Source organism: Jaculus jaculus, chromosome 3, assembly GCF_020740685.1.
Source record: "Jaculus jaculus isolate mJacJac1 chromosome 3, mJacJac1.mat.Y.cur, whole genome shotgun sequence".
NCBI classification, from domain to species: domain Eukaryota; kingdom Metazoa; phylum Chordata; class Mammalia; order Rodentia; family Dipodidae; genus Jaculus; species Jaculus jaculus.
Window position 1 is genome coordinate 187162999 of NC_059104.1, and position 10324 is coordinate 187173322.

General features: G+C 38.3%; 1 non-coding gene across 1 annotated transcript; it reads right to left on the bottom strand.

The window, feature by feature from the left end:
- Positions 1 to 6159: 6159 nt before the first annotated feature.
- LOC123459963 lies at positions 6160 to 6350 on the bottom strand. Its single transcript, XR_006636694.1, has one exon. It is a non-coding gene; the product is annotated as a U2 spliceosomal RNA (small nuclear RNA).
- Positions 6351 to 10324: the final 3974 nt, after the last annotated feature.

Genomic DNA, 10324 nt, shown 5'->3' on the forward strand with positions numbered 1-10324 from the left:
CCTTTGAGTCAGGCTTTCTCATTAATCTAGACCTTGTTAATTAATCTAAACTGACTGGCCAGTGTTCCCCAGAGATACCCCTATTTGGGTGTCCTTAATGTTGGAATTACAGGTGTGCCATCACATCTGCTATTTTTATGTGGATATTAACAATCAAATTCAGGTCCATATCATGTGAGGCAATTACACTAATGGCTAAGCTATTTCCCCAACCACTCCCACCCTTAGTATATTTTCCTAAAAAATAAGCATTGTGTCACTATTTTACATTTTGCACTAAATTATGTATATTATACTTTTTAAGTTTAAAAACTCAAAAGAACCTGAAGTTGCATTTTTTGGTCCTTGACATGATTTTCTATATTCATTTTTAATTTTGATTAGTTTGATAGTCATTTAGTATTTTTCCAAAATAAATTTAATGTTCAACTGTATCATCTTACTTACCCTATTTTTTTTAGATATGGTCTTGAGATGTAGCCCAGCTAACTCAGAAATCATTACATAGCCCAAACTGTCTTTCAACTTTAAGTAATCCTCATACCCTGCCTCTTGAATACTGGGATTATGCAAACACAAACATGTGCTGCCAATCCTGCAAATTCTACTTTTACAAATTGGCTATTTCCTTATTCCTACTTTTTCAAGCTTAATTTTTTATTCTTTCTCTAAACCTTACTCTGTTTTGTGTCCTCTACTGTGTACATTTAGAAATAAAAATTTTCTTATAATTATTTCTTTGGTTAAATTCTTAAGAATTTGTGTAGAATATATATTTTATTGATCTAAATAATTTAAATTTTCTCTGTTTGGGGGACTACATTTAGAAATATGTCTGAACTTTTCATTTTTATTTTGAATGTAATTTATTGTTATTATTATTATTATTATTATTTTGATTTTTTGAGGTAAGGTCTTACTCTAGCCCAGACTGACCTGGAATTCACTATATCTTCTCAGGGTGGCCTTGAACTCATGGCAATCTTCCTACCTCTGTCTCCCGAGTGCTGGGATTAAAGGCATGCACCACCACACCCAGCTTATTGTTATATTTTTTACATTAAATTTTATCTTAATACTTAATATTTAATTTTTATCACAGCACCTATTAATATAAAATTAATTTTTGGATATTTTGAGACTTTCTGTTTGATTCCCAATTAGGCTTTAAGAACCAGTAAATCTTTCAGATATTCCAAGCACAGTTTGGAGACATTTGAATAGCTGACGATGTACAGGAGAGGAGGATTTTCTTAGTTGTTCTTGCAGCAGCAGTAATTGCTCCAATCAGAGATGGCTTCTGAGATTCACATATGTATTAACTTTGCTAAATGTCATACTTGCAAATGTGCCATGTTGCTGTTGGAGAATGCCGCATTCATCCACATTTTGTCTCCTCCCTAGATGGTCTAAGCCCACGGGCTTTACATATGATCCCTCATCTTTCCTATTTTTGCCTTGTGTTTTAGTTCAGTTTTGTTTTATTTTACGTATACATTTAATTTTCATTCCAAAATTGAAGCCCAAGGCTTTCATTTTTGTTTCATGTCTTTCTGATTCTCATCATCAGATTGTGCACTGTATGACTAAAAGATGCATTTATCTTTCTCAATGTATAGTGAATAGATTTATTTAATGAATACATATAAATAATTCAAGTTTATGAGATAAATTTCATGGACTTCATTTCATTGTAAGTCAAATTTTATTTCTCTTACAGTAATTCATGCAGACTTAAGATTAACTAATACATAAATACTTATAACAGGGCTGGAGAGATAGTTTAGTGGTTAAGCAGTTGCCTGTGAAGCCTAAGGACCCCAGTTCGAGGCTCGATTCCCCAGGTGCTCCGGCCAGCGGGGAGTTGAACAAGGACTCGAGGAGAAGCTAACCTGGGTGAAAAGAGGCAAACAGACACAAGAAGGAGACCATACTAGGTGTTTGTCAAGGCCTCGAGAGTTTATTCTTACATGTAGGTTTATATAGGGTTGTAGGGGGAAGGGGACATGGTCAGGGCAAAGATCACAGAGCTACTGGTTAAACTGCAATGTCTTTGTTTCTTCATCAGCTATTGGCAGGTATGGGGAGTGTTTAGCCATGTGTACGATCCCATTGTTTCTGGTAGTTGAATATTAGGTGAGGAAGTAGAAAGTTAACTTGCTATATGGCAGTCTTTGTTTCTGGTAGTTGAGTATTAGGTGAGGAAGTAGAAACTTAACTTTCTATATGGCAGTCTCTGTTAACATGGCTGAGGTTTGGTTCATAGCTCCCAACATCTCCTCCCTTCTTTTATACAAAAAGAGGGGAAGGCCCGCTTTGCAGCGGTGGGCATTAACCAACTGAGGGAGTAGAGACCCGACTCCTCCCATGGGATGTCTTTTTCCCACAATCTTTGGCCCTTGGTGCTTTTTGGGGAGGGGAGGCAGGGCCTATGTGGTCGGAGAGCGAGGCATGGCCTTAGTGATAACAGTTATGGTACCAACCTCCATAAAAGCCAGGTATACCTCTCAGGGAGTCCAGAAGCGGTCAGATAAGGACCTTCCCCTGCGGTGCTTTGCCTTGCACCCACGTTGGTGTCCATATCACACTCACTTTATTGTGAGCCGACATGCATAGGTCTGAATCCTATGCAGCTCCTAAAGGATGGGTAGCTATTTGGCAGGTAGACCGCAGTGATAGCAGAGGTGTAGAGGACAGCAGTATAGTAAATAAGTACAGAATGTAAGATCAAGGGAGAGTGACAGCTGCAGGTGGCAGGTCTTCAGGGGCAATGCCTCAATCCGCCAGCTCCAGTTTGTGATAGTGGACCTGTAAAGGCTGCACTTTTATGGCTTTAATCTGTTGACATATAAAAGACATGATTTTAATAATAATAATGGGTCTGATTATGAGTGAGAGGATTAAGATCACTAGAGATCCTTCCAGCTTTGTCCTGTTAGGGAAAAAAGGGAGATTCTCTCAGGGAAGTCTTTCTTCCCTGGATATGTGAGATGTCCCTGGAGGATCATCAGCTTGTTTTACAAGTCTCTCTGGTAGCCATCTCGCAGCATTTTCTTTGGTGTCAGACAAGCATACTGATCCTTGGCCCCAAATGAGTACTGGGTCTGGGCCATTCCATTTTAAAGTTAAAGGATCTTTCCACATGGCTTTGGCAAAGGTATTTTTTGTATTTGTGTGCCAAAAGCGATCAGCAGCTAAACTTCCCTGAGTATCAAGGGTTAAAAAGTTTAGGACAAACAAGACATGATGAAGGATATTTCTTGGAGAGCCTTTTATGGGATATAAATCCCCTGTTTTTAACTTTTGGAGGGTAAATGGACCCAGAAGAGGGGCCCCTCCTGTTAGAACACCCTGGTGGATGTAAAGTTAGTGGCACAAATGACCAGGAGAAGAGGCTTTTTATAAGCGATAAAAGTGACCCTTTGGCTCAGAATTGTAGCCTCCACTATCTTTAGGGCCTCTAAAATTTACCACAAGTAAACTAAATGTAAAATGCTGACAATGCTCAGGGTATAAGGGAAAAAGTAATCTTTAAGGTCAACAATGATTATACAATGTCCTTCAGGAAATGCTACTGGAGTGGGGAGGCCTGGTTGTAGGGCCCCCATAGGTACCATGGCCTTATTAATTTCTCTAAGGTCCTGAAGCAATCTCCCTTTTCCAGACTTTTTTTATTATAACAAAGATAGGAGTATTCCAAGGAGAGGTCGTAGGTTTAATATGGCCTGTAGCAAGTTGTTCCTGCACTAACATCATAGCTGTAGCTAATTTTAGAAGTTAAAAGCCATTTATATATTTAAGGTATTTTTTTTATCTTTCATTACACATTTCTCTCTGAGTGTTTAAGACTGTGCAGATAGCCAAATTTAATTAAGGATTAAGTTTAGAGGTCATTAATGGCTCTCCAAAGAAACTTTAGGGTCACAGGAGTAGCCGCATAGTTTACTGGTGTGTTGCCTGTTAGGATGAGTCAGGGCCATGCTGGCCAAGTAATTTTCCCTTCTTTGGGAAGTCAGGAGGGCCAATTGTTCCTCAATTGTGACTCTCCTGTTTTAGACTGTACACCAATTTTGTTTGGGTCTCCATATCCTCCCAGCTCAGGAAGACAGGTGACTTTCCAGGGGTCCAGTGTAGAAGTGTCCCATCATCTCCAGTGGCCTCATGACATGGGAGTACAGGCCAAAATATTGACAGTTTTTACTCTAATGATTCCAGTTGTCTTATTCATAGGTGATTAACACAATCAGAAAGGAAGTTACATCAGCCTGGATATATGTACATATAGAGCACATTTGATTACTGAAATAGACTTAGTTAAAGAATTGCACAAGGGCTTGTAAAATCATTTTGTCCTATCTTTAAAATTTTTGTTGTACTGTGGCAGCATAAGCCATATATCTGAGGCATAGGAAGTAGGCACATCTCACGTCTTAAATATCTAACATTTATAAATATAGGAAGAACCTGTTACCAGTCTTGAAAACAGTACCAATTGATTTATAAACTTAACCAATTTAACCTAGAAATTATCAGAAAAGAACAAGTAAGACAATATAAGGTCTTAGCACCTGTGTGAAAACATCTTTTTAGTTCAGATACCTGTGTGGTATGTGTGTGTGTGTGTGTGTGTGTGTGTGTATATATATATATATATATATATATATATATATATATATATATATATATATATATATATATACATATTTGTTTTTTTTTTCAGATGAGGACCATTGTTTGAGCATGAGGCTATGCCCTAAAGTAGGGAACATGTCTTAAGAGTTAATTTTGTTATAAGCACTGAACTTAAGATGTAAAAATTGAGACAGTTACTTTACATACAATAGAGTAGAATTTGGTCTTTTTTGAGCCAAAATAGTTAACTAAATATTAATATAACCATTGATAAAAATTTTTTGAAAGAAAAAACATTATTTGACAACCAATGATTTTGGCTTAAACTTGATAGCTATTGATTTTATGTACCACAGAAATTTTTATAAACATAAAACAATTTTATGTTTTACCCATGACTTAAATTTGATAAAGTTTAAGTAAGCTATCCCAACAAATCCCAGGAAGATGAAAGTTATTATTACTGAAATTAAATCACTTAAACCTAAGTGATTAAACCTAGTTATGACCATTCAATAAAATTAGCATAAATAAGTCAGAAGCTATCTATAAAGTCACAATGTCTTTAGGTATGAGTACTTCACCTTTGGAAATTAACCATTTCTATGTGAGCCTTTATCTTTAGAATAGTTAAAACCTTGATGAAAAGAGGAACCTAATATACTTTACTGAGAGAGTCCTAAAGCCAGTTTTATAACCTTTAAATCATAACAAATTAGCATCAGTGACCTGTTAATGAGTGAGGCCTTACCATAAGACTCAGTTTATCTACTTAACATTTTGTCTAGTGAGAGACGTTATCTAACAGATGTGTCTTTAGGTGTTCATAAGAGATGAACTAAAGAGAACCACAGTTATATGCTGTATTTCTTTTTCCTTGTCAGAGACAATTGGCCATTTTTGTCTCTAGTCAGAGTCCGGGGAACACATGGCTTAAACTTGCATGGGGTTTGAGATAAAGGGGGTTCCATCTGTTTTTTTTTCAGAGTCCAGCTTTCCATGAATTTAAGTAGCATATGTTGGAAAGCAAGAGCAAAATGAAATTACAGAGCAGAGAGATAAGCATCCTGACATTTCCTATTCTGAAGTTGTTTGTTTTTACATAGCAAATTTACCCATTTGCAAAACACAAGGTGGTAGACTCTTGTCTATGTTTAACCTGGTTAAACCTCCAATTACATCTGTACTTATGACTTTGTGACCCACCTAACATAGGTATCACCTGTGTCTAATGTAAGATGAATTTAGATTAAGACTATGTCCCTATATAAAACTTTTAGAGTATCCTTAAGAGTCTGTAAGCAGTTGAAGAATCTCTAACTTTAGGCATGGCATTTAGGTTTAGCCTGAAAATTCTTTCCTACATACACACATCTTTATCCACATACTTTAACATTCTCAGTACCACTCAAAAAGCATTTTTACGAACATCCTATGTCCCAACATTGAAAAATTCTTTCCCAGTTCCTTCAATCAATTCATCTCACCCCATCATTAATTATCTTTTCTTTATTTTTTATTCCCCCAAGGGGGTGCAACATTCCTGGAAGTAATGCAATACCAGGTCGATGCGTGGAGTGGATGGAGCAAGCTCCTATTCCAACTCCAAGCTTCAAAAATCCATTTAATATATTATCCTCAGATAGAGGACGTATCAGATATTAAACTGATAAGAACAGATACTACACTTGATCTTAGCCAAAAGGCCAAGAAGCAATTATCTTTCTTATAAGGCTATTAAAAAATTACACCAAATTGATTAATTCTATTACTAAAAAGACAGTAGTCAATACAATTTGATATCATTAATACCAATAACACACTTGGAAATGATTTTATTATGAGTAACTAAGGCAAATTGTGTTGTTATCTTGAGGCAGGCTGGCTCAGAAGTCAGATCAGTTGCCTCCTCCTTTTAAGCAACAGGTCATTACAATCTTTTTAAAAAATATCTGACAAATTATAAGTTACCTCTTTAGAGGACATTTTGTTGTTTTTAATAATCCTCTATGTAAGGTGAAATTGACCTAGAACAAATATCTGGCAAATTTACCCCTGCAAAAGACATTTAGCTTTTCCTTTTTAATTTTTATGCTTAGGTCTTTGATTTCCTTGAAATGGTTCTCTAAAAGAGAAAGAAATGTCACCTGCGTCTGTCTCATCTCTTTAGTCACAGTCACAAACATGACATGACTAGCAAGCACAATGAGCACACATAAACACATACACACACAGAATTACCATGGGATATATTTTATAATCATGGAAAATGTTAATAAAAATAAAAAAAGGGCTGGAGAGATGGCTTAGCGGTTAAGCGCTTGCCTGTGAAGCCTAAGGACCACGGTTCAAGGCTCGGTTCCCCAGGTCCCACGTTAGCCAGATGCACAAGGGGGCGCACGCGTCTGGAGTTCGTTTGCAGAGGCTGGAAGCCCTGGCGTGCCCATTCTCTCTCTCTCCCTCTTTCTGTCTTTCTCTCTGTGTCTGTCGCTCTCAAATAAATAAATTAATAAAAAAAAAAAGAACTTATCCTCCTGATAAAATCAAAAAAACTCGAAGCAATCTCAATTCCTTGTGTTTTTAAAATATCTTTTACTATGGCAATTAGCTCCTTTTTACTGTTTGTTAAATCTTTTTATTTTTCTTTAACCCATGTTCCTTGTGCCTTGAGAGAAGTTTTAAGCCTTTCAACAACTTATGCTTACTTAGGGTCTGTCCCATGATAGAAAAGGAAAGAGGAGAAACAGCAAGACCAGAGGGCAACGTTCCCAGTTGGAGAACCAGGGTTCCCCGATGGGCCTGACGTGAGCCTGACCGCAATTTTAAGAACTGGCAGCCGCTCTAAGAGCATTTACTGGCTGTCGCGTACCCAGTTTTGTTGATAGGAAGAGAGGCTAGATAGGAGGTTTTTGCCAACGCCCGAATGGGCTGTCAGGATTCACACAGGGAGCTAGGGGCCTTCAGCCAATGCCAGAGGGTAGCCCTGGCCAAAAGGGTTCAGTTGCCCTGTTGCTATGTTGCAATTCCATGTGATGGTGCCAACGAAAGTAAAAGGAGAAAGAGACGTGCAAAATGGAAGTCCCGCAGTTCTTGTGCCTTGAAAAAAAAAATGACTCAATAATCTTTACTTTAATTGCCTAAAATTCGTCGCTTACCTCAAACGGTTCAGTTTCACAGGTGGGCTTTTTCTGCGTCGATCATGGTGCAGGTCTGTATTACAGGTGAATTGCCAGTAGTGACCTCTGTGCAGACCTTCACTCACCCCTCCAGTGGGGTGGCAGACACATAGCTGGGACAGCCGTCCACTGGAGCGATTCCCAGGTCACACTTCGTACCTTGAGCCCCATGTTTGTTGGGCACCACTTGCCCCAGCCAGTGGGGAGTTGAACAATGACTTAAGGAGAAGCTAACCTGGGTGAAAAGAGGCAAACAGACACAAGAAGGAGACCATGCTACGTGTTTGTCAAGGCCTTGAGAGTTTATTCTTACATGTAGGTTTATATACGGTTGTAGGGGGAAGGGGACATGGTCAGAGCAAGGAGTTGTAGGAGTAAGGGGACATAGTTAGGGCAAAGATCACAGATTCACTGGTGAAACTGCAATGACTTTGTTTCTTCATCAGCTATCAGCAGGATGGGGAGTGTTTAGCCACGTGTACGATCCCATTGTTTCTGGTAGTTGAATATTAGGTGAGGAAGTAGAAAGTTAATTTGCTATATGGTAGTCTTTTTTTTTCTGGTAGTTGAGTATTAGGTGAGGAAGTAGAAACTTAACTTGCTATATGGCAGTCTCTGTTAATATGGCTGAGGTTTGGTTCATAGCTTCCAACATCCAGTACCCACATTAGCCAGATGCACAAGGGGGTGCATGCATATGGAGTTTGATTGCAGTGGAGGCCCTGGTACACCCATTCTTTCTCTCTCTCTGTCTCTCTCTGTCTGTCGCTCTCAAACAAATAAAGTATTTTTTTAACAGCTTATAACAAATACAGTTTTTGCCCTCATTCCCTCATTTTTTATGGAAGCTTCTTATTTACTTTGTAAATTGTGGACACACACTCATCGCTTGACCCTTGTAAAGATTTATTGATGGATTATCTTTCACTTGTGTTCTCCTTCCTCATCCATTCACTATAGTTGTGTCATAATCATGAAGTGAGTTAACATTTGGTATTTTGAACATTATGACTAAATATTTTCTGGAATAAAATGTGCTATTCTTTAATATAATTTCATTCTATCTGGCAGTTATATTCTTAGCTTTCCTATTCCTATTTCCAAATAGATTTGTACCTCCTGGTAATTGTGGAAAACACTTCTATTGTGACAGGCACAGTGCCAAACCCAGTGGATCAGACGTCACCTCAGCTACTTCATTCTCATCTGTCATCTGACTATGCTGTGAGCAAGACTTACGGGTATGCTGGCTAGCTCTGTGAATTGTAGGTGGAAATGTAATTTTCTGTCCAAAACTTTAAGATGTTGAATTATTGTCTCCAATTTTCCATGGTTACTTTTAAGAAGTATGGCACAATTTTTATTCATCAGAGCCTCATGAATCTAAAAATATTTTTCTGCTAGACAAAGTCTGTTTTCCTTTTTTAATCATTGTTGGAGGTTATGCTAGTGAAGGATGCTAGAAATGTTTGCCTTAATCAAGAAGAAAAAAAGGGCAAAATTTAAACTTGACTAAAATAGATTTAGGTTTGAAATGAACAATAAATATGGAACAGTTTTTCTTTCATTACTAATAGGGAGGAAGGAAGGTGTAGCTCAGGTGTGTGTGAGGCGGTAATTGGCACCCTGGTGCTAGAACTGGTAAGAACCCTTGTCAGTCATGGGCTGTGCTAGCAAGGTAATGCAACATGCATGCATTTAAACTTCTGGACATGACACTGGAAGAAGAAATCAAGAGACAGAGCTTCTGAATGCAGAAAACCCCCAACTAAAAACAGAGTAAGAGGAAGGGAGGAAGAGGAGGAGCATCCCTGCCTTGATGAATTTAAACTATACACAAAGATACCTCCAGAAATACTCTCCAAGGGGTGGGTGATTGAGGAAACTGCGCGAAGCCTGGATGTTATGTAACGTTAATTTTTGCATGCATATGTCACCTCTCAAGGCCTATAGCAAGAGATCGTGACAAATTTTATGTCTAAAACAACAGAACTTTATATTCCAAGACATCAGAATTTGGATATCAGTGTGTTGATGGGGCTGCATTGTTTCTGCTGTGGTTTAAATTTGTCACACAAAGACCATATGGCAGTAACTGGAACCTTGTAAGTTTCAAAAGGGGACCATTAAGAGTTAATTAAGTCATCAGTGCTCTACCCTCATAAATGCACTAACATCCTTATATTAGGAGTGGTATGGAAGCCATGGAAGTTGTTTCCTTACCAAAGAAGAAATGTACTCACTGTCTGGACAGAAGGGTTTGCCTCCCAAGACCCTCCACCTACCATCTCCCACCTCCCACTGATGCACCACTCACCGCCTTCCCTCCACCTTGGGCTGTGTAGTACTTAACCTTTACTGCAGGCTGGTTGCATTAGGAGACAACTCCAGCACTCTTCCAGACATATTTGTAAAGACATTTCCAGATCTGTGAGTGTGTTTCCATGTCTGTGAGTGTGTTTCCACATGTGTATACTTCCGGTTCTGTGAGAGTGTTTCCACATCTGTGAGTGTGT